Source organism: Macaca mulatta, chromosome 20, assembly GCF_049350105.2.
Source record: "Macaca mulatta isolate MMU2019108-1 chromosome 20, T2T-MMU8v2.0, whole genome shotgun sequence".
In the NCBI taxonomy this organism is placed as follows: Eukaryota; Metazoa; Chordata; class Mammalia; order Primates; family Cercopithecidae; genus Macaca; species Macaca mulatta.
The window spans coordinates 8699150-8724972 of record NC_133425.1 but is presented as its reverse complement, the minus strand read 5'-3'; the positions used below and the strand labels follow the sequence as shown (position 1 = coordinate 8724972).

The following is a 25823-nucleotide window of genomic DNA, read 5'->3' as shown; positions in this document are numbered from 1 at the left end:
ACTTGAACCCAGGAGACAGAGGCTGTGGTGTGCCAAGATCACACCATTGCACTCCAGCCTGGGCAACAAGAGCGAAACTCCATCTAAAAAAAAAAATAAAAAAAAATAAAATAAAATAAAATAAAATAAAAATGTTCACCAAGATTATTGGAATATGACCTTATTTGTTGCGGATGTATTTAGTTAAGATAAGATTATACTGGATTACGTGGGCCCTAAATCCAATGGCTGGTGCCCTTACAAGAAGATTAGGTGAGGACAGACACACCTAGAAGGAAAATGTACATTTGACAATGCAGGCAGAGATTGCAGTAATGCAGCCACAAACCAAGGATCACCCAGGATTGCTGGGGAGCCAGCAGGAGCCAGGAGAGAAGCAAAGAATAAATCCTTTGCTATAGTTTGGCTGTGTCCCCACCCAAATCTCATCTTAAATTGTAGCTCCCATAACTCCCATGTGTCATGGGAGGGACCTGGTGGGAGGTAACTGAATCATAGAGGTGGGTCTTTCCTATGCTGTTCCCATGATAGTGAATAAGTCTCATGAGATCTTATTCTTTTATTAAGGGAAGCTGCCCTGCACACACTCCCTTGCCTGCCACCATGTAAAACGTGTCTTTGCACCTCCCTTTGCCTTCCACCATGATTGTGGGGTCTCCCCAGTCATGTGGAACTGCGAGGCCACTGAACCTCTTTTTCTTTGTAAATTTTCCAGTTTCAGGTATGTCCTTATTGGCAGCATGAGAACAGACTAATACATCCTTAGAGTTCTCAGAAGGAATCCACCTTGCTTACACCTTGGTTTACGACTTCTGGCTTCCACAACTAACAGAATAAGTTTCTGTTATTTTAAGCTGCTCCGTTTGCAGTAATTTGTTATGGAAGGGGTAGGAAATGAATACACTTGGCAGCTGCCATTCATCCTTTGAGTCTCAGGTAAATGCTGCATCTTCAGAGTAGCTTTCAATGGCCCTTAGAGTAGTCAGTTGTTTTCCAACTTTCATGTGCTTCAGAAGAATGGAAGGTGGGTGTTTCTAAAGAATGGAAATCCCTGCATCCCAACCCCAGAGATCCTGATTCAGTAGTTTGGAAGGGACCTAGGAATGTATATATTTAACAAAGCTGCCTGTAGGCCCCTCCCCTCCAGAGGGTTGATGCTGATATGGCTAATTTATAGAACACACAGAAAAATCTGTTCTAGGCTAGGTTAATTCAACTACATTCCACTCCTGGTTTCCCATAACAAGCACTATAACCTTCAACAAATGCATTTAGCTCTCACTAGACTTGGCTTTTAATCAATACTTAATTGCTTAATGAAAGAGGAGGATAGTGAGAGACTAGGCCAACAGAGGCAGAGGTTCGTAGACAGGAAGAGCTGGAGATGAAAGGAGAAGCTTGGGATACAGTTCTTGACCACTTTATAAAATCAGCTTTATCACTGCAAAGTTTCAGTTGGGAACACAGGTGGATAACGAGAAGGTGACTCGGCTTAGGCTTCAGAGACCATAACTTAAGGCAATGTGTTTTTATGCTACCCCTAACTCTGCAACTCTGCACTAGTAATTTTGAATCTTTTTCTTTCTTTCTTTGGGAGACAGTCTCACTCTGTCAGCCAGGCTGGAGTGCAGTGGCATGATCTCAACTCACTGCAATCTCCGTCTCCCAGGCTCAAGCAATTCTCCTGCCTCAATCTCCCCAGTAGCTGGGATTATAGGCACGTGCCACCACACCCGGCTAATTTTTGTATTTTTAGTAGAGACGGGGGTTTCCCTATGTTGGCCAGGCTGGTCTCAAACTGCTGACCTCAAGCAATCTGCCCGCCTCGGCCTCCCAAAGTATGAATGTTTTCTTATGGAGGGCTCCCAAATTGTGTAAGTCTCACACCTCATATTACTTAGACCTACCTTGAAGCCGAGCATGTTGGCTCATGCCTGTAATCCCAGCAATTTGGGAGGCCGAGGCAGGTGGATCACAAGGTCGGGAGATCAAGACCATCCTGGCTAACATGGTGAAACCCCATCTCTACCAAAAATACAAAATATTAGCCAGGCACCGTGGCAGGCACCTGTAGTCCCAGCAACTCAGGAGGCTGAGACAGGAGAATGGCATGATCCCAGGAGGTGGAGCTTGCAATGAGCCGAGATTGCACCAATGCACTCCAGCCTGGGGGACAGAGCGAGACTCTGTCTCAAAGAAACACACACACACACACACACACACACACACACACACACACACACACCAAAAAAAACACCTAGACCTACCTTGGCTCAAGAAATAGGAAAAGGTGAGCTTAAGTTGACAGGGGAGGGTCCTGTTTAGTAAGAGAAAAATTCTGGGGTTTCTGGTGTTTGCTCTATGGGGTTGCCCAACAGGGATTTACTGAGGCTGCTGGTGTAAAGAGAAGACAGGCTCATGTGGTTCAGAAAGCTTGATCTGATCTTGAAAGAGAAGTATGCGAGACTAGTCATCCTAAATCTGCTCACTGCTTAGTGTATGGTAGAAATGCAATTAACATCAATCTTCCCAACCGTCTTGCTTCTTCCAACCTCATTAAAACATAGCTCAGCAGCAGGCAAATGTGAGCACTCACCCCACAACAGTGAGGGAGAACTTGCTGAAAATAATTGTCTAGTTATACTAGAAAAACATGGCCTCCTTGTTCTACTCCTCCTAAACTTCTGAAATTAGATTCACACCATTTTCATTCCTGGGACAACGTGGATAAAGTGACTCCTGAGATTACAAACTCAAGTGACAAGCAACTCAATCACAGAAGGAACTAAAGGACCCTCCTTCCTGTCAATTCACAGGGGTCTGGGGAGACTCAAGAGCTGGGCAAACATTTCCAGGAGAACTGCTGGTTATTAAAAGCCCTATTTGTCAATGACAATGCTGCCTCCTTCTCTGGTGTTAATTAGTCATTTCACACAGCATCTTTGACAAGGAGTTAAGTTCCAGTTAACCCAGATCTCAGACAAGATGGAGTAGCAGGGGAGCAAAGGGGCTGTAGCAAGACCATACTACAAATTGTTGGGTCGGCTGAGATTAGAAAGAGAAGATTCCAGACTCCTGAAATGGGCTTCTCTAGGCAAGAAAACAAAAGGCATAGGAAGGAAAACAAAGCTTCACAGCTAAACTAAAATGGAAAATACTCACCATCCAATTGAGAGCATTCAACAGACATTTATTAACCAACTTCAATGAGCAAACATTGAGATAAAAGTTCTATAAATATTTGTTGTTGTAGATTAGGTACTTTTGGGATATCAGTCTTTGGGCATCTCCAAAAGTCACCCATGTGAAAAGACAAAACAAAAACAACAACAACAAAAACCACACAACAACAACAAAAACCACACAACAACAACAGTAACAGCAACAAAAACTGTGGTAACATGTAGATCTTGTATTTTGATTTTCTAAGGGACCAAAAGAAAATGTTCTCTGCCTTCTGTGCAGGGTTTCACAGCAATGAGTTGTCTGGGCAGGGGACATTTTGCATTTCAACCAAATGACCCCAATCCCTTGATTTATGGACCTGTCACTCCTATTTGATGCTGTATCAACTGCATTCTGAGAAGTTCATTTATGGGCTTCTTCCACTTTCAAAAGCTTGTCCTAATTATGCAGATCTAGGGCACATATTGTGATTCCTACTTTCATTTCCTCAAATGGAGCTGGTGCATAAGGGTACTGGAGACCCATGGGCCTCCACGTTAAGGGAGGAGAAGTGGGGAGTGCTATTGTTCAGAAGCTAAGATTACAAAGGCTCTACCAATATTAAACACATAGTATCACTAATTTCCTATTGTTAATTTCTTTCTGCTGTTCGTTTTACTCATACTCATACTAGCAGTAATACTACCGTCTTTTCTTTGTTTAATCCTTGCTAACTGCCCAGGCACATGCTGAACCCTTTAAAATGGACTATCCCGACCCTGTACCACATTCCTCATCAGCACCAATCATCTCCAGCTGACAAGACAGTATTTTTCCAGGCAGTCAAGAACGTTGCTTTTTCTTATTCCCAAAAGAAAAAAAACAAAAAAACAAAAAAACAAAAAACACTTCAAAGTCAGGCTCAGCAATACGAGTCAGAAAATGTTCTTCATATGACACACCATGATTATGGATTTGTTGAGACTCAGAATTCATGGTAAGCTGTTATGGGTAGTAACTATCTATCTGCATTCACCCAGACCCTTTAAATACAGACCAGGATTAAGAGTAAAATGTCAGTGGGGCACAGTGGCTCATGCCTATAACCCCAACACTTTGGAAGGCCGAGGTGGGAGAATCACTTGAGCACAGGGGTTCAAGACCAGCCTGGGCAATGTAGGGAGCCCTCATCTCTACACATAATTTAAAAATTAGCCAGGTGTGGTGGTGTGCACCTATGATCCAGCTACTTGGGAGACTAAGGTAGAAGGATCACTTGAACCTGGGAGGTCGAGGCTGCAGTGAACTAGGATCATGCCACCGCAGTCTAGCTTGGGAGACAGAGCAAAACCCTGTCTCAAAAAGAAGTCAACCCAGGCCAATCGGAACCCAGTCAGAGGAATTTTTGCAGAACATCTTGATTATTTACAAAGCTGCCTTTGCTTTCCGCTCTCCCCCTAGGCTGTTAAGTCTTCACAACCCTGTTCTCTTTTCCCAATATTGCCATTGACATCCCTCATTGAAGCCCCATCTCTAGACTCTAACATCTAGATAACTAACTTCTGAATTTGTACATCTTCTTACAACAATGACTCTGACCCAATCCTAGGGACTCTGTGCCAGCCAGACCACACCCACGTTTTCTGGATGACCCATTAGAAAACAGGTTAGAACATAGATAAATACATGTGTAAGCTCCAGAAGACATTTACGTGAGACTCAACCCTGAATACCTGCATAACTATAATCTGAACTAATAACCCCAGCTAATGTTGGTTTAGTATAACGTTGGTTTAGTATAATAACGTGATTCATCAAGAGTTTTGCACATGTGTGGTCTTGCTTAACTTCCATGTATATTAGCACGTCTAACTTGAGGCAACCACAGACAACAATTCTAACTATTTCTTCATAGGCAAAGTGGAAGTTTCTCTTGAAGATAAATATGTACAGCTTTGGTTTCTCCCAGAGAAAGGAATGCCTCAGGCAACAAAGGAATACAAAATCGGTAGTGCCCTATTGTAGGAAGTTTAGACGCCCAAAATTTTCACCCCACGTGCACCCCTAAGTAGCTTCAAGGTCTTAAAATAGTTCATCTGTCTGTACTTCAGTTTTGTAATATATAAAATAGGAGCAAGGGATCTCTTCTGGGTAATTCCCAAGGTTTTTGGTTTTAGAGAGGTTCGAATAAGACAACACATGTGAAACGATTTCAAGTTTGTGAAAAATAGATATACACAGAAGTCTATATCTATAGACATATATAGAAACACACTGTACTTTTTTTACATTATTACATTGAACTCTATTAATGAAATGGCTTAGAAAAAAATATGTTTCAAAGAGCCACAGAAGTATAAGATGAGGATACTTTTTACACCAACAAGGTTGTTGGGTTCATATCTGGCAGGATTCAAGGGTCTTAGCCTACCAGTCAAATGCTGAACTGAAATCTTATAAGAGAGGGGGAGGGGGCAGAGAAAGACGGGAGGGGGAGCTCTTGAAGCCAGAGCTTATTAAATCAATTACATGATTAATGTGAAAGAGAGTATGTGAGACAGGAGGGGGATGGGGCAGGAGTTCACTCAGCACAGTAAAGGCTGCTGATCAAGCATTTTCTGTAACCTTCTAAGCCACCAAGAAAATTGCCTCTTGGTATATGAATCAAACTGGAGAAATATATTTGTTGGCAGCTTTTCATATTTAAAAAAAAAAAGGTGATAGTATATGAAATCTCCTGCACCACTCAATCTTAGAATTGACAGGTATTAGAAATATTAGAAACATCTCCATAGGAATTGAAAATGACATTTTATCCTTGGTAAGAGTGTTCTCGTGCAACTGAAGGGTCAGGCTTGTGGTTTTGATATGAATGGGGATGCCCAAAGTAAAAAGGATGCTAATTAAAGTGTTTGATGGCGTTTCCTTCCCAGTGCATTATGGGAGAAATGTGTAAATCCCCAATATGGCTTGAGTTCCACAAAAGATCATTAGTCAGGAACAGGCAATGGCTCAAATCATCTCCTTGATGGAGTTTTCAGATAAATCCTTCTCAGGGGCCATAGGCCAGGTCCTGAATCAGAAAAAAAAAAAAACAAATCACCCAGCCACCCTGACCAAATTAGCTGATCTGGTGGGTGACGATGGACGTCTGAGGCCATGGTTTCTATTAGCAACCAGGTCTTTCTCATTCCGGTTGACAAGACGGACAACCATCCACCCTCGTAAAAGATTCATGACCCAACTTTGCACTCTCTACTGCTTGCTTTCTCATAAAACCAGTGCAAATCCTATCAAAAATTTAGCAGAATCCCTGCCTCATCTGTTGAGGCCTGAAGCTAGTTGCAGGGACAACTCATTAGGGACAGGCTCATTAAAACCAGCCCTTGGGCAAAAGCAGTTTGCGGCCTCCTCATTTTTATTCACTCTCACCTCCCTGCCCAACCTCCTTGAGCCCTGAGACACAGGGCTTCTAATAATTTTGCACAGTGTGCAGGTCTGTTCACAGAGTTGCAGGGCCCAGAGTTCGACAAATGCTGCTCCTTACGTCTGCCAGAAATGATCTCTGTCTTCTCCTTTGTGTGCCTAAGGAGGACTGTGCTAGGAGAAGGACTGTTGCTGGAGGAGGCAGAGGAGGGAAGCCAGAAGGCTGGCCAGCTTCTCACCTGGGGATGGCTGGGGAGAACACCTGGCACTGGAGTAGTCAGGAGACCCCTTAGGACCAAGCCGGAGCTCTGGCAGAACGAAGGCCAAAAGGTAAAATCTTTGGGGTCCCATTCATGCATCATTTCAGCCCAGCACTCAGACCCCTGGGCACCTGGAGCCTGAGCAACAGCCTGCCTAATGGATTCATTACCAGATGTTTTCTGCTATGTGCCAGGATCCCACTCTCCCCATGAACTAGGGGAAAAGCTCATTTGTGCTGACAAAGAGCTATTGAAATCTTCAGGCATGGTGGCAAAGAACGGGCAGCCCCAGTGCAGATGCAAAGCTTCCAGGCTGCCAGCATCTCTGGGCACGTTTATTTTTGGAAGGGTGGGAGGAGAGCGCTACAGAGGCAAATGCCTGTGACAGCCAGTGGATAGTGAAGCAGGCTGGGCGAAGGTCAATCCTGAGGAAGACGGTCCGTGTTGACCTGGGACTGGAAAGCTCATCTCCACACTGAGGTGTGCAGGTGCTACAGAGCTCCAGCTGCTGGGTGAAGTCTCGGGATACTGCCCAATATTCCAGATCGTCTGATTTTTTTGCAAGAAGCCAAAAATGTGGATTTTAAGTGAAATCTTTACATCTCTAAATATTGGCAGCTAATAACAGGGGAGAAAAAAGCAAAAACAAATCATATGGGTGAAACAAAGCCATAGATTTCAGGTTTACAACACCTGACGTGAAAAAGATATTATAGTAGGAGCAAAATAGATACTAGTCTTAGGTTTTACTACGTCCCAGTGACACTGGCACGTCCATGAATCCCTAGAGGCCCTTCTCTGCTCTTCTGTAATGGGAGGCTTAGGCAACATGATCTCTCAGAGCAAAACTCTCTCTCTAATCCTTTGAAAATAAACTTTATTAGGTAGGGTTTTTAGTTTCCAAAGCATTTCACCATCTCAAATGGAACTAATAAGCTAACAGCTCCACCATTGCCAAAGCCTTTGATGCTGATTGTTCTTAAAGCATAGATTACTAGCCTTACAAAGCTTTCAGAGGGAGAATTGCCAAGTCATGTGCATGCAGCATCAATTTCCTGAGTTTCCTGGGCCAATGGTGAGCAGGAGAACCCTGGTGTGAGCCCCATCTCATGGAGAGGAAGGCAAGTCACTTCTCCCATTTCTCTTTTAATAGAATATATTAGGAAAATAATTGCTGTCTTTTTTTTTTCTTTGGTTTTTAAGAAATGGGTCCTTATTCTGTCACCCATGCTGGAGTGCAGTGGCATGATCCTAGCTCAATGCAACGTCAAACTCTGGGCTTAAGCAAACCTCCCACCTCAGCCTCCCGAGCAGCTGGGACTACAGGTGTGCACCACCACACCAGGCTAACTGAGCTGGACTTTATCAGAGGTTGGCATATTAGGCCACGCTGGACCCTGAAAATTCCTTGTAGCCCCCCTGGGGGCTGCTAAATGTGAGGGACAGAGAGGAAGGGATGAAGCTGAAGAGGAAGATGCAAAGTCCTGTGTTTCCTTTCCTTTCCTTCTTCCCTCCTCCCCAGCCCTAAACAGAAAACCTCTACTTTATCAGTGCTGTGTTGCTATTTCACTGAGTCTTTGAGCCAAACCTGTGAGGCTAAAAATAAATGAATTAATAAATCCATTAAGCAACCGTCCAGATTAAAAGTATGAAAATCACGACAGGATCTCTCAGTCCTAATTGCCTATAAGCCTGAGGATTCACTGACCCAGCTCAACTGCTGCCTAATGTTGGCCACATTCCTTGGGCTCTCTGTGCCTTCATAAGCCATACCCATCATTAACTGAGGTTGGGGACATACAAAGGGACATAGATTTGGGAGATATTTTCTTCTCTAAAATCACCATATTCATTTTCTACCCCGTTTCCCCCACCTCAAAAGCTTACATTAAAAACAATCTTGCTTTTTTACAGTGTTAGTTCACATACCCACCTGGCTCCATTCTCATATGCTGTGGCTGGGATACCAAACTCTCTGCTGTTTATTTGGGAAGACCAGCAGGACACAGTGGCATGAATTTATGTTACCATAAAAGATTTGGGGCCAGGTGCAGTGTCTTATGTCTGTAATCCCAGCAGCTTGGGAGGCTGAGGCGGGCAGGTTGCTTGAGCCCAGGAGTTCAAGACTAGCCTAGGCAACAAGGCAAAACCCCAGCAACTTGAGGGGCTGAGGTGGGAGGATCACCTGAGCTCAGGAGGTGGAGGCTGCTGTGAGCTGTGATCTCACCACCACACTGCAGCCTGGGTGACAGAATGAGACCCTGTCTTGAAAAAAGAAAAGATCTGGTTGTTTTGTGGTTCAGAAAACCTGGAGCCTTGACTGCTAATACAAAGCAACAATTTTCTGTTAGCTTTGAACACATTGGCACTTCTCTTTTCCACCTATATCATTGTTACCTCTTCCTCAAACCCCATCCCAATTTGACAAGCAAGAAATCTGTAAATTTGGGGGTAGATGCTCAGGAAAGAGTATGCATGAGGAAAAGACACATCCATTAGCAATGCAGATACAGTCACAAATGAGACAGCACTTGCATGAATAGTGCCTTTAAAACAGTTATTTAATCCAGCTAAAATTTATCTTCAGGAAAAACTGAGCAGCATTGGGACTCAAGACATTTTGCATTTAAAACATGGATTAAATGCTCTCCTAGTTGCCTTTCTTTAAGGGAGATATTTGCAAATCTCCTATCGACTTGCAAGGCCTGGAGATGGCAGGAACTAGATGGATAATTCTGGGTTAAAAATTGTGCCCAGGCAAGAAGAATACAGATGATTTGTTTTCTTCTTAAAGTGAATGGATGCCTTTTCCTCCATCCAGAAAGAAAGGTGAGGCTGGATTTTTTTTTTTTTTTTAATCTGCCTTTCGCAGCACCCTTTAGCCAGTACAGCCTCATGACGTTCCATGAAAAGAGGGACATGAAGGTTCAAATCACTGTCACTGGCACCTGAAGAAGGGCCACTGGGGCGTGATCATGCGATTCAGACGTTTTGCTCCTTTCACTGGATTTTCTGAGTTCAAGGCCTCCTGCAATGGTAAAGACAGCACAGCGCGAAGGCCTGCGTAAAGAAGACTTACGCAGAAGGACTAGGGCATCCATTCGCCAGCTCCAGGACCGTGCTTCTCTGTGCATCCTGCGTGTGCACAGAGAGGCCCCGCGTTGGCTCCACAAAACAAAGTGCGGTGGTTTCCGCTGAACTCCGCTCCACCACGGCGCGACCTGCCCTCATTAAAGATTCTCTACAAACAGGTGCTTCTCACTGGGCTGACTTCTGAAATGGCTTTCTTTTTTTTCCCAGGGACACATCAAGAGCTGAACGGGGGGATTCATGCAGTATAGATCAGTCGGCCATTGACAGGGCATCAGGCTTTGACAAGCTGCTTGGCGCGGTTGAAAGTCGAGGTTGGGCCTGGGCCCATCAAGGCTACGTTATTGAATTATTGACAGGCGCTCACCGTGGTGCAAGGGGAGAACGAACCATAGCCTCAGCTCAATAAAGATGAAATGGAAACCCTCTCTGAAGCCGACTTTAGCACGTTAAAGGAGTTTTAATGGACTGGTTTAAAATTCAGTAAGAGAATGCATTAGGCTGATTATATTTTTCAATGGCTAAATGCAGGCACGCACATAAGTTTGGGATTCGGAGGGTTTACAAACGAGTGGGGAGCCTGTCAGGACGAATTATGCCCTTCTAAAGGAAGGCTGGGGTCCGTGGATGTTCCAGCCTGATCCCCAGAGCAGTTATTGTCCTGCACTCTCTCCTTGATTTCCTTCTTGTGCCCTCCCAGGACAGTGCTAAACGGCTAATCTGAATTTAATAAAATGAACCTGTCTCACCATCATGGTCACCGTGGCCCCAGAGGACCCAAACCATGGACTGACGTGCACAGTAGCACTCTTCACCTCCCTCACATCCCCTTTACAACTTCCATCCCCATCCCTGGCAAGAATAAGGTATTTCTCATATCTGCATCTTATTAGAGAGAGGACATGAAGAACTCTCTGTAGCCAGTGTCCCCTGGTTAGTAAATTAACATTCACCATTCTGATTTTTCTTATATAATCTTTTCTTCTTTAAATTCCCACCTGCCAAGATTTACTTGTATTTTAATAGCTGATGTCAGACAAGCATCGCGGAGCAAGTCCCATCTCAGAACTATAATTTTAAATACAATGAGACGTGCATCAACTGTCGCATTGACATGCAGCGAGTTATTCCACGTGGACTTTTAAAGTGCATCCTAAAAGCTTCAAAGACCTAGCACATTTTAAAAGAATTTAAATTGATGATCGCAGTGTGGTTTTTTTTTTTTTAAAGCAATTTGTCTAATATGACCCTATGTTCATTTTTTTTCTGACTTTGCTTCCAACGGGCTGCCTCCTGTCAAGTTGCAGAAGGGGCCGACCAGCACATCTAAATCTGTGTTCATTTGCCTTCCACAAGATTATCTTTGCCACATTGAGCAGTATAAGTAAATCAAAGATGCTTCTCAGGGTTGCAGGAGTAGGCTAATCTCCAGACAAATATTTAGAAGGCAGCTTTGCCTACTCTGGCCTTAATCGTTTCCAACTGATTTGACTTATTCTAATTACAGCCTTTATGTTCTAAAAGCCATTTTTATGTTGCCGGGGAGCAGTTTCATTGCAAATACATGAAATTTTGCTGAGTTTCCGTTCCCATGTTGATTATGGAAATGGTACTCTGCTGCTTGGCTCTAATTAGAAAAACACACTGCAAGGAACGTCAACAATTTTTAACATTAATAACGCGCCAACAGTGTCCTTTTGTCTCTTTTAACATCCCTTCCACAGAGTCTGACACGGGAGAGCCCGTGATTCACTGTGCGACGGAAGTAGGACTCATTTTTCCCAGGTTTGATGGACAGGAACTCCTCCCCCACCCCCAAAGTGGGAGCTGCCTGTTTGGAGAAGGAGGATACTAATTAAATATAACAGAAAAGGCAGGGGGTGGGGCGGGGGGGGGGGGACAAAGATAATTGAATTCTAGCACAGTTGAGGACAGTAGGTTTGTTTGTGATTATGAACTTGGAAAATTCTAGCGCAGTATCATAAAACAGATTAACGGTCCTATGGCAAATCAGAGAGCTCCGTGATGCTTCTGCTCTATGGCTTTTTGGTGTCATGAGATTTGTTTTTTTGAGACAGAGTCTCACTCTGTCACCCAGGCTGGAGTGCAGTGGTGTGATCTTGGCTCACTGCAATCTCTGTCTCCTGGGTTCAAGAGATTCTCCTACCTCAGCTTCCCGAGTAGCTGGGATTACAGGTGTGTATCACCAATGCCCAGCTATTTTTTTGTTTTGTTTTTTGTATTGTTTTTTAGTAGTGGTGGGGGTTTGCCATGTTTGCCAGGCTGGTCTCAAACTCCTAACCTACGGTGATCCACCTGCCTCAGCCTTCCAAAGTGCTGGGATTACAGGTGTGAGCCACTACACCAGGCTGAGATTTTAAAATATGTTAAGAAAATCCCAACAAGGAGATCAAACAATTTTCTAGATATCTCACTGAGATGGCAGGTCGGACACCAGGAGCCGGAGCTCAGGACATCTCATCCTCAAAGGTTCCCGAGTGATCCTCTGCAAATGCCTGATGGCCAAGAATGAGTTAACCCAGCGCCAACCCTTTAACCTCATGGGGCCTCAGTTTATTCATCTTTAAAATGGGACTACTTATGCCTGCCCCCTAGAGTTTTGGACGGATGAGGCATGATACCATGCTGTTGCACTGGGTTGTGAAGACACATGTCTCCACTCGTATTTGACAGTGATCTGATGGACACTGTCCAAATTTCACATATCCCTAACCTTTGAACAGGCAATTCCAGTTATTGTAAAATATATGACACACACTATATGTGTTCAAACACGTTTGTCCAAGGTTGCCTACCACAGTAATTTAGGATACAATGAAAGAGGATGGGAGAAACAACTGAAAATAACATAAACATCCACCCATAGGAAAGATGCTCATGATTCGTTGTTGAATAGAAAAAAAAAAAAAAGAACAGAGTGACTTCTATTGAAAAAATATAAATTCCTCAGTCAAAAGAGAGGAGCATATAAACTGGAAATGTACTTCCAATCTGTCCTTCAAAAGGCTGTCTTCACTTACACTCTCCATAACAGAGTTGTTTGCATATGTGGAGAGAAGGTTTCACCATGTTCAAGGAGCTTTCACGCCCCACCCTCCCTAAAAAATTGACTGAAGGTCATAGTGCAGAGAAAAGAAAAGAGGCTGCTATGTCATAAAAGGAATGACGTGCTGCAGTGATGCTGACGTATTTCAACAAGTGCTGCCTGCTTTGGTCATTTCCATGGGAAAACACACACACACGCACACACACATACCCCAGCGGGCCAACTCCTACAGTTACAATGCAACTTAGTGCATGGAGGAATGAGCCTTGAATTTCTTTGACACAGGATCTGACACTGTGGCTGTGATGTCTGCCTGGATGATGAAGCCCTTTAAAGAAAATTATTTAGCCCTGCACCTAAGCCCCCTCTGAAGGCCAAAACCCACAGTTAAATAGCTTCGGGGGCAGGCAATTTTCCTGGTAGTGAGCCAAATTGTCCTTCGAGATGGCTTGCAATAGTTCATCTTGCATTTTCCACCTGACGGTCCTTAACCCAGGTCCTGCTGAAAAGCCTCATGGATGTAGAGGTTGCTGCTTCAAGGAGGTGAAGCCTAACACCTCACCCTTAAGTGTCATCTGCTCATAGTGATTTCCTTCCAAAGAGCACAGTATGCAAAGAGAGGAAAAATGAGAGACAGGCACTGCCTCAGCCAGATGATCAAGGTGAACATCAATAGCGATAAGTCATTTTCATAATATGTACCACTGACATGGTGTGATGCAAATGGTGTGCTGTCTCTCTGGTCTTCCTCTCCATAACCCATAACTCCAGTCTTATCATCAGACGAACCCCTCAATGGAGGGACACGCTATAAAACACCTGCTTAGTACTCCAAAAAAGTCAAGGTCATTAAATACAAGGAGAGTCTAAGAAATAGTCACAGACCAGAAGGGACTAAGAAGACATGACAATTAAATGTAATGTGAGATCCTGGAACAGAAAAAAATGAGGTAAAAACTAAGGAAATCTGAATAAAATGTAGACGTTAGTTAACAATAATGTATCAATATTGGTTCATTAGTTGTGATAAATGTACCATATTGATGAAAAGTGTTAACAAGACGGCACTTTGGGAGGCTGAGGCGGGCAGGTCACTGAAGGTCGGGAATTTGAGATCAGTCTCACCAACATGGTGAAACTCCGTCTCTACTAAAAATACAAAAATTAGCAGGGCATGGTGGTGCATGCCTGTAGTTCCATCTACCCAGGAGGCTCAGGCACGAGAATCACTTGAGTCTGGGAGGCAGAGGTTGCCATGAGCGGAGATGACACCACTGCACTCCAGGCTGGTTGATCGAGCGAGACTCAATCTCAGGAAAAAAAAAAAATGTTAACAAGAGGACAAACTAGACACTAGGCAGATGGAAACTCTCTGGACTGTCTTTGCAACTTTTCTGTAAATGTAAAAGTATTCTAAAATAAAATGTTTATTTAAAATACTAAACTTTAGGGTCCTCTTAGGGCCTCTGAAGGATGCAGTCTAGTAGCTCACGCTGGACCTCATGTTTGGGCCTTTTTTTTTTTAAATTGAGACAGAGTCTTGCTCTGTCCCCCAGGCTGGAGTGGAGTGGGGCAATCTCAGCTCACTGCAAGCTCTGCCTCCCGGATTCATGCCATTCTCCTGCCTCAGCCTCCTGAGTAGCTGGGATTACAGGCACCCGCCACCACGCCCGGCTAATTTTTTGTATTTCTAGTAGAGATGGGGTTTCACCGTGTTAGCCAGGATGGTCTCGATCTTCTGAGGTCGTGATCTGCCTGCCTCAGCCTCCCAAAGTGCAGGGATTATAGGCATGAGCCGCCGCACCCAGCCCCTACTTCGTCTCTTATACCACCACATGTCTGGCATCTCCTGAGCTCTTACCTGGTTTATGAAACTTTACCCTGTGCTCTCCAAAATCAGCCCTGATATTTCTTCCTTTTTACCTGCTTTACATCTTTTAGTGTCTGTCTGATTATTCAGCCTTGACTCCTCCAAGAGCAGTTTCCAACAGTATGAACTGTTCCCTCTGACCACTCTCATAAATACCCAAAATTGTATTTGTCTATTCAGCTTATAAATGAATTGTCTAACATACCTATCTACCACCCTTCTCTGAACTCCTGTGGAGATGGCCTCATCTACATTTTTCTCCCTGTCATTTGGCTTAGTCCATGGCACACACAGGTGTTCAATAATATTTTTAGAAAGGCTGGCTGCCCAGCTGTCTGGCTGGATGGCTGGATGGTCAGTTGGATGACTGGATGATTAGATGGATGGGTGGTTGGGTGGATGGATGGATGAACAGATGGATGGACAGAAGGATGGTAGAAGGGATGGATGAATTTTCTATGTCTGATATTGTAGAAACTAAATTGGTAACCTGTCACCCAGACAACTCTTTAACACGTGAAGTCAGTGTGCTTCACCTATGTCACACCAAACCCTTAAGACTCAGTTCAGATGCCTCCTCCTTCATGCAGTCTTTCAGCAAGATTTCACCGCACACTTGTCCGTACTCCAACACAGCACCATGCACTCATTTGTTTTGTATCTGCTCTACATGGAGCATGAATTATCCCCTATTAGACTTGAAGTTCCTTAGAACAAAGGCCATGTCGTCTCTCTATGACGACGTGGGGAGGAGAAAAAGTACTCGTGAGAATTTCCTTTAGAGAGACTACTGCCTTTATTGTGGAGAATGCCCAAGTAAGAGCTTAGTATCTGAATCAGAACTGGACCCTTACTCACCCTCTCTCCCCACTATTTACTTTTACTAGAAAAGGCAAGAAAATCTTTTTGTATATTAAAGACACAGGATGTTTTAGACTTCCTCCTAGGAAGTTTCAGGAGGAAAGAAGGGAAGATCATCAAGTTTGAGTACTTGGTTGGGGGAATTCGATGGGCACGCCAACCCCAACTGTCCCACTTCCATGGCTGTTGAGAAAGAATCCTGGGAAAACAAGATTATGTGGGAATTTTGCATGGCATTTGCTGGGGGCTACAAGATATAAAGCTCCTTCCCTGTTGCTCTCCATAGAAGCTACAGAGAAGTCTTCTACACAGTTCAAAAATGTCACTTGACACATCGAATTCTCTGGGGAAAACACCATAAGGCTGTTGATTCTGTGTTGTGATGGCCTGAAAACAGAGATGACCATGAATGCAAATTCACAAGCTGGGAAGCAGTAGAGAGAGCAAAGGAGCAGGCGTTCCAGGAATCAACAGAATGCTTGGGGGAGATTCCACACACCACAGAAAAGGCGGTTAGCTGGAGTCTAGGACAGGGCTCTCAAACTGTGGCCCGTAGGCCAGATTCAGCCAACCATCTGCTTCTGTAAATAAAGTTTTATTAGAACACAGTACCTCCATTTGTTTATGTATTGTCTGTGGCTACTTTCACACTAAAATGGCAGAACTGAGTAGTTGTGACAGAGACCAGATGGCCCGCAAAGCTCAAAATTGTTACTATCTGATCCTTTATATAAAAAAAGTTTGTGCATACCTGTTCTAAAACAAGAAATCCTATGTCTTTAAGGTGCAATGCAACCTGAGTGATGGTCTCTCCAAGTAAACTCAGTAAGCACAACTATTGCATTAGGAGAATTCATACAAAGCTTCTCTTCTGGGATTGGGATCCTAAATTTTTCAAAGAGTAAAGATGAGTGGGGTAGCGGATTAGCCTTTTCTTTAGAAGTTATTTGTGCAGAGAATTTTACCAACACCCCAAAGTTCACTTCTCTCCCAGCAATCTATCCCACCTTGGGCGACTCATCCCACCTTTAAGATAAGGATGCAAACTAAGGAAAGTGTGACAGCCACATTTCCACCCTAGGCAAAAGCTCTGGGTGCCAGTAGGCACCCCTGCTGACCTGGCAATTTCTTTAATGACAAGCACAGTGTGGGGAGCATCCTGCGGGATCGGAGGACCCATCTGCCCCCACTGCTGAAGTGACACCCTCCTTCCCACTGGGCTGGGTGTAAGAAAAGCAAGTGGAAGGAAAGGACATTCTAGGTGCCACAGGCTGCCCACTGGTGGGAATGCTTGGCATCCTCTAATGAGGCCTCAGAGAAAATCATCTTTTGTGTTAACTAGAAACAAACCCCTGTATCCTGTGAACTGGGTGGTGGGGGAAAGGTCTTTTTAATGGGGAGCTAATTAGCTTAGCAATTAAGTGTTCTGCACCAGGGTAGCCGACTTCCCGGCCTCAAATACTAGTTTTCCCACTTAGTAATGTGGGTCTAAAGCAGGCCACTTAACCTCTCCATGCCTTTGTTCTGTAGCAATTGCCAGAGGCTAAGGAGAGGACAGAATGGAGAGGGACAGCTTAATGGATATGGGGTTCCTTTTGAGGTTATAAAAATGTTCTGAAACTGGATAGTGATGGTGGTTGCATTAAATATCACCAACGACACATTTTATGTTATGTGTATTTTACCAGCGTTTTTTTTTTTTTTAAGTAAAAGACATATTAAGTCGGGCACAGTGGCACAGTGGCTCACGCCCATAATCCCAGCACTTTGGGAGGCCAAAGTGCTGGAATCGCTTGAGTTCAGGAGTTTGAGACCAGTCTGGGCAACATAGTAAGACCCCATTTCCACACACAAAAACACAAAAATTAAAAATTAACTGCGCATAGTGGTGCAGACCTGTAGTCCCAGCTACTTAGGAGGCTGAGGCAGGAGAATTCCTTGAGCCCACAAGCTTGAGGCCGCAGTGAGCTCTGTGACTACACCCCTGCACTCCAGCCTGGCCAACAGAGTGAGACTCCTACTCAAAATAATAACAATAATAATAAAAGACATGTAAAAAGTAGGATCCCTTGTTAGAGTTAAGGAAATAAATCAAATGCGATAATCATGCAAAACACTAGCACAGTGAATGGCACACAGTAGACAGTCAATTTGGGTTTGAGATTGCTATTATGGAAAAGCTGGTGCTGCCTGTGTCTTAGTCGAATGCCAGAGGACCAGGGTGGGCTTAGACTCCTGTTTGATGATTGTGAAAGCAAAACCACCACACAACATAGATTCAAGTACACGTGCTTCTATTTTTCTGAGTCTAAGAAACTAGCAAACTAATATTCTTTGGCATATCCCTATGTCTCGTTCTTTTCCAGTCACATCATACCCGTTATTCAATATGCATGATAACGAAGTCCCCTTCCTACAAATAAGGATGCTTAGATCACAAAAAGTTAAGAGACTTGCACTTGGCCATCCAGCTAGCAAGAGGATCAAGGTTCCTATGTGGCCCCTGGCCACTGAACTTGAAGTCCAATGTGCTATTCCATACCATGGTAGCAACTGTTGATGAAACACAGAATGAGTGGGTACTTTTTTTTTTTTTTTTTTTGAGATGGAGTCTCACACTGTCACCCAGACCGGAGTGCATTGGCATAATCTTGGCTCACTGAAACCTCTGCCTCCTGGATTCAAGCAACTCTCCTGCCTCAGCCTCCTGAATAGCTGGGATTACAGGCACATGCCGCCATGCCCGGCTAATTTTTTTTTTTTTTTTTGTATTTTTAGTAGAGATGGGGTTTCACCATGTTAGCCAGGATGGTCTTGATCTCCTGACCTCATGATCCACCTGCCTCAGCCTCCCAAAGTGCTGGGATTACAGGCATGAGCCATTGTACCCAGCCTGGGTGGGTACCATTTTTAATTCAAAGAAGGAAGTTGTTTCAAAATATTCTCAGCAGTAAGATGCTGCAGCTTTGCTTTTGGGAATTGCATAAACTATGACCACAACCAAACAATAAATAATTTTCGAAACAGGGAATGGCTATAAGTGAAGACATGAGGCTAGAATAGTTACTCTGGGCCAATGGAACATTATTTATCCACACATACTTAAATGTGCTAGATTAATGATAAGCTCATTTGGCTGGATTATAGCCTTAGTGGCAAGAAAGTAGAACAAGCTTTTTATTTATTTATTTATTTATTTTTGAGACAGAGTCTCCCTCTGTCGCCCAGGTTGGAGTGCAGTGGCCGCATCTCAGCTCACTGCAAGCTCTGCCTCCCGGGTTTACGCCATTCTCCTGCCTGAGCCTCCCGAGTAGCTGGGACTATAGGCGCCTGCCACCTTGCCCGGCTAGTATTTTTTTTGTATTTTTTAGTAGAGACAGGGTTTCACCATGTTAGCCAGGATGGTCTTGATCTCCTGACCTCGTGATCTGCCCGTCTCGGCCTCCCAAAGTGCTGGGATTACAGGCTTGAGCCACCGCGCCCGGCCTACAAGTTTTTAAAAATCAGTTCATTCAGCCAATTTGTTTTGAGCATGTACTCTCTATAAAGAATCATGTTAGGAGCTGGGGAAAAACGATGATAACAAATGGCCCTAGACCAAGAGAAACTCTATCACAGGGAGAAAGTAAGTAGGTAAATGCAACACTGTCATATAAGTCCCGCAAAGGCAGAGATTTTTGTGTATTTTGTTTACTGATACATTCTGCAGCTTCTAGAAGAGTGTGCAATACAGAACGTATCTCAATAATTATTAATTGGAGTGATGATGAATGGAAAGGCAGAGTTTGCTGTTAGGGAAATAATAGGCTCCATGGAAGCACAGAAAGAAATATCTGAGTGATACTCTATCCATGCTCTTTTCCCAATAAAAATTGTAAATTCCCAAGGGAAAAGATATATTATCCACCTTTGCCATGTCCCATGATGGTAACATGCCAGCTTTTATCAGTTCCTCCCATCCTATATCCATCCATCGAACGACTATTTTCTGCTCACCTCCTCTAGATTTTAGGTTCTGGGTGTATGACAGGACAAAACAGGTGGCTTCCTGTCCTCTTGAAGCTTAGTGTAGACTAAAATCCAAGGTAAAATCATTGTAGACAGCTGTGAATGTGATGAAGGAAAGGTACCAGGTGCTGGCAGAGAGAATAAAAGTTGGCTGGGCAGGATCACTTTTGATGGGCCAGCCACAGAAGGCTTCTCAGAGGACGTGACACCAAGATCAACAGCTGATGAATGAGAAGGTGGTGAGGGAAGGAGAGGAAGGATGGCTTGTGCCAAGTCCTTGAGATCCCTGAGTGCTTCAGCATGAGGAAGAAGCCAGCATGGCTGGGGATGGGTGAGCAGGGAAGGAGCGACCAGAGAGAGGATGCAGCTGTGCCTCTGTCCAGTAGAAGGTGTCCCCTCCAGTTGCTCTGATTCACAAGATTCTATTCATACTATTCACATAAGGAGATGTCACAGAAGCCTTACCCGGCTCGATTTCCCGCCAACTCTGGAGCCGGGTCCTCTCCACTTCCACACATTCATTTTCACGAGACAGGTCACCTTTCCACCAGTGTGGACATCTCACAGTAGAATCAAGGAAAACAACAGAAATCCTCCTGTCTATTGATACACTTTTTTTTTTCTTTGCAGAGCGCCAGGCATTGTACTGTGTTGTATTTTACAACCTACAGGAGCAGAGGTGAGTGGTATCACTCACTACTAGCATTGCTGCTGCTGCTACTTCTACTACTGTTATCATTATTATTATTCCCATTATAAAGATGAGTAAGACTGAGTCTCAGCGAGGGGAAGTGAATTGCCCTCACAGCTAAAATAAAAAAGAAACAAAGAAAAATCCTCATAAATGATTGTGTGAAAACTCAAATGTAAGTTGTCTGACTCCAGTGTTTCGCCTTTGCTTATAGATATTAATTATCTGGTCAGGCGCGGTGACTCACACATGTAATCCCAGCATTATGGGAGACTGAGGCAGGTGGATCACCTGAGGTCAGGAGTTTGAGACCAGCCTGGCCAACATGGTGAAACCCTGTCTCTACTAAAACTACAAATAATAATAAAAATAAAATAGCCAGGTGTGGTGGCGGACACTTGTAATCCCAGCTACTCAGGAGGCTGAGGCAGGAGAATCACTAGAACCCAGGAGGCGGAGGTGGCAGTGAGCCGAGATCGTGCCATTGCACTCCAGCCTGAGTGGAGCAACAGAGCAAAACTCCATCTCAAAAAAAAAAAAAAAAAAAAGATATTAATTCTCATAAGTCAAATATATTTCATAGAAGACTTTATTCAATAAAAAAATTGACTGCAGTGATGATATGCCAATCACAATGCTAGGTGTTGGCGAAACTAAATGAATAAAAGGGATTCCTGACTTTAGGGAAAAAGATACATAAGCACTATCATGCAACATGATGCATCCATCACATAACAGCATATAAGGAGTTCAGATTTGGAAGAAATGACAAACGCAGCTGGGGCCTCCTGGAGGAGGCAATACTTGAGCTATAACTTAAAAGATAGGTAAGAACTTTTAGGATAAGCAAATAGGAGGGAGGAACATTCTTGGAATATAAAAAGATATTTGGTGTGGGGGCACTGAATATGTTCAAGAAACACTTAAATTAAGGCTGTGCATGGTGGCTGAGCACTTTGGGAGGCCCAGGAGGTCAGGGGTTCGAGACCAACCTGGGCAATGTGGTCAAACCCCATCTCTACTAAAAATATAAAAATTAACTGAGCGTGGTAGCACATGCCTGTAATCCCAGCTACTCGGGAGGCTGAGGCACAAGAATCACTTGGACCCCGGAGGTGGAGGTTGCAGTGAGGTGAGATCAAGCCATTGCACTCCATGCACTCCAGCCTGGGAAACAGAGACAGACTCCATCTCAAAAAAAAGAAAGAAAAGAAAAAAGAAAACAAAACAAAGAAAGAAACAGCTAAACAGTTAAGCAGTTAAACAGTTAAAGAAACAGTTAAATTAGCTTGGGCAAGGGAAGGTAAAATGGCAGGGGAAAGAATGGCCTGATGTCTCAGAAGTTCGTTAGAGACTAGGTACTTTCTTCTGCAGTGGGAGAGCTATGCACACTTGTTAAGCAAGTCAGTGGAGGGTACATCTGGTACATTTCACGTTTTTGCAAAGCCAAGCCTGTCCAACTTCAGCAGGGCTCTCATAGTGGGGGGTTCCCAGACCAGCAGCATCGGCAGCTCTTGGAAATTTGTTAGAATGCAAATTACCTGGCCCCACCTTACATCCTACAGAATCAGCAACTCAGAGGCTTTAATTTTTAAATTTTTAATTATACTTTAACTCTAGGGTACATGTGCACAATGTGCAGGTTTGTTACATATGTATACATGTGCCATGTTGGTGTGCAGCACCCATTAACTCGTCATTTACATTAGGTATTTCTCCTAATGCTATCCCTCCCCCTCCCTCCACCCCATGACAGGCCTTGGTGTGTGACGTTCTCCACCCTGTGTCCACGTGATCTCATTGTTCAATTCCCACCTATGAGTGAGAACATGTGGTATTTGGTTTTCTGTCCTTGCAATAGTTTGCTGAGAATGATGGTTTCCAGCTTCATCCATGTTCCTACAAAGGACATGAACTCATCCTTTTTATGGCTGCATAGTATTCCGTGGTATATATGTGCTACAGACTCAGAGGTTTTAACAAGCCCTGCAGGAATGCTGACGCACCCTCAAGTATGATAGCCAAGGACCTGTCCCCTACACAGCCTGACTTGCCTCTGCTTTCACCCCTGTAGGTATAGCCTCCTGTCTGCAGACCGCTTCACTCTAGCTTCGAACCCAAGATCCACTCCTGTTGCTATTCTCAGGTCCTTCCACAGGACAGATAAAATACGCAAGGTATTACGTCCTCGTCTTGTGTCAACCCACAACCTCCAAGACTAAGACAGCCACGCAGCACAGTGTGCGCCTAATTTTGTTGGGGGAGACCCTCTCTCTCAGCACATCTATTTGGTTCAAAGAACAACATGCTTTCTCCCTCTGCTTCCTGCTTTTCCTAGCTGCATGCTGGAGAGTCAGATCACCATGCTGCTCAGGAACTCATGCTGTTGCTTGAAAACTGTCATTAGCTAAGAGCTGGGCTAATGCATTCAGAGGTGGGGAGTTAATAGGAAAACAGGCCTGATTCGGCAGCCTGTGCCCATGGTGCCCCCAGAGCTGGGTGTTAAGTGGTGACTGGCAACTCCCCTCTAATCACCTCTTGTTAGCTGCAACTATAGGCAAATTGCTAGCAAGGATTAAGCGAGGAGACGATGCCAGGATCACTGTCAAGGAGAAAAAAGACTCAATTTGTAGAGCAATCATGACTCCGTAATCACTTCTTTAAGAGCTCTTTTCGGCTGTGTTTGCTTCTGGAAGGTGTAGACCCTGCCTAGGGAAGGGTGGGCCAAGAGCCCGCACGCTGGCTTTTTCCTGAGCATATTAAAATGATTATTCCCTTAAACGAGATAAGCCTTTCTATTAATAGTGCTTTGCCTCAACGGGTCTCTCCCGACATCCGAGGCCCAGATGCCGCCTTGAACAAATGAACACCGATGTGTATAAACAATTGATCTGAGCTCATGAATAGAGTACATTTCTGTAAACACTGAGGAGAATCTGGGAGGAGGCTTTATGGGGAAAAATGATACATTTCGTTTATCACTGTTTGCATAATGCTCATGTAAAATAGAAACAAATTAACAAGGCAGTATTTTAAGAACTGTTACACAACAGAGTCAGGGGAAAAAAAATCCTGGAAGGCGATCCTTTCTCTCCCCAATTCAAGGGAGGATTTGTTAAAAGAGGGAAGAGGGGTCTCTTTCCCCACTAGAATGTTTGGAGCTTTTGCCCAGGTAGGATAACTGCTATTTTCCAAGCTTATTCCCAGGACTTAACAACTTCACTATTTTCACACATTTATCCAGAGCAGTTTAGAAACAGAATGAGCAAGAGGAACCTATGTAATTTCAGAAGAAACATTTGCCACTTGGAAACAAAAGAGACCGCCAGAAATAAGGTGATATTTAAAGTCGAAACATGATTCATTCTGATATAAATGTAATTTTAAGTCCTTCAGAGAAGGGTTTCCATCCTTTGAAATTTCTCAAGTAGGAACAGGTTTTGAGGAAGTTTTCTATTACATGATTCACTTGAGGGAAAAATGAAGCAATGAAGATGTGGAGAAGATTGCTCGTAGGTAAAAGTCAGCTCAACTATTACTCCTCAAATAGACCCCTTGCAGGTTTATAAGAAGGCATACTAAAAAAATTAAACCTCACTTCTCTCATTCAATTGTGTTGTAAATCCACATACTCTAAATGAGCATTAAACAACAATGGAATTTTAGCATTCTACAGCAAAAAATGCACTTCAAAACATAATTTTCACATTTTTTCCCCTCTAAATGTCTACATGAAATTGTTTCCCAACAGTATAAGCCTTTCCCTGGAAAAAACATATTTTAAAAAATCAGTACTTGCTGCAGACAATACACTGAGATTTAAAATAAGTTCCCCCTTTTATGTCAAAATAATAATAACGCAAATGTGTATTATACTCATACCATCTCTACAACAACATTCTTTTTGGTGCTTAAACTTCCAACCATCTTATCACCTTTGGAATATAATTTGTATTATATTCTGCCCCAAATTTTACCTCACTAGGGGGTCAGTCAAAATAACACCTGTTACTTCCAGAGGGTGACCCAGAACCTGAAGAAAAATTAACTAGAAAGGTGATTATGTGATTGTTTCCACTGGCACTGTTTGTTTGTTTGTTTGCTTGCTTGCTTGCTTTTAGGATAATACTATGATCCCAAACTGTCAAAGTTGAAATTGTATCCCCTTCCATAGGTTCTTTCATTTCTTTCTTATCCTGGGCACTACATAAGAGACAAATGCATTATGTACCTTGTGAATAGGTATGATGTAAACGTAAAGTCCTTACTAGTAATCTCATATTTAATAAAACATATTCAAGTGCATGGCCAGGTGAGGTGGTCCACACCTGTAATCCCAGCACTTTTGGAGGCCGAGGTGGGTGAATCACATGAGGCCAGGAGTTTGAGACCAGCCTGGCCAACATGATGCAACCCTGTGTCTACTAAAAATACGAAAAGTAGCTGGGTGTGATGATGCCCTTCTGTATTCCCAGCTACTCGGGAGGCTGAGGCAGGAGCATAGATTGAACCTGGGATGCAGAGGTTGCAGTGAGACAAGATGGCATCACTGCACTCCAGCCTGGGTGACAGAGCTAGACCCTATCTCCCTCTCTCTCTCTCCAATACATATGTATACACATACACACACACACATATTCAAGTGTAAATTACACAAATAAAATTCATGGCTGCTCTATTTGAGCACTTCTTTTTAAAAAAAATGACGAAAATCTGCTACTGGTGTCGCTTTATCGTTGCATGGCTCTTTTTTCCTAAAAATTCATTACTTAAGAAGCTCTGAATGCTTAAAAAAAAAGACTCAGAATAAACCAAAGAAATAATCAGCTTGGAAGATTTTCCCTGCCTTGTGCTTAAGTTATATAAAGAGAACAATTAATGTCAAACGCCTTAGTTCTCCATCCTATTAGCTTTTGGATGCTTCAAGGTAATCTTCAAAAAAGGTGACTTCTTGGGATGAAAACACAAGGTTTCCTTCAGACATATGGACAGGCTGGTAAAGACAGCTCATGTGAATAATGCATGGCACCACCTCCACCCTTCTGCTATTTAATCATGCTGATTTACGGGAGGGGAGAGATTTGGAGAGAGGGAAAGGAATCCTTCAAAACAGGTGAGGAGAGACACAGAACAGAGCAGCGCAATATATAATGTGGAAAAGAAAGTGGTCCAGCCTCCCTCTCTGGGCAGGTCAGCGAATCAGAACCCAAAAGGCCCCCAAATCACATGCGCCATATAAACAGCACAAGCTGCAATTGGAAACATTCGCCTCTGCCCATAGTCAGTATGAAACTCTCCTTTCCAGCAGTTTGAGGGTAAGACTGTCGAATCAAAAGTACAGATGGTGACAGAAGTTTTAATGCAAAGTACCTCCCCTCACAAGCT

The 25823-nt window shown here is 43.6% G+C and overlaps 1 protein-coding gene and 1 long non-coding RNA gene across 46 annotated transcripts in view; both read right to left on the bottom strand.

Moving 5' to 3' along the window:
• RBFOX1 (RNA binding fox-1 homolog 1) overlaps positions 1-25823 on the bottom strand; it is a 2485711-nt gene that overhangs the window by 263249 nt on the left and 2196639 nt on the right. The gene's annotated exons all lie outside the window — the stretch shown is intronic.
• LOC144337901 (uncharacterized) lies at positions 1576-8554 on the bottom strand. The gene is made up of 2 exons (XR_013411542.1): positions 8186-8554; positions 1576-2068 (listed from the first exon to the last, which is right to left on the bottom strand). It is a non-coding gene; the product is annotated as an uncharacterized LOC144337901 (long non-coding RNA).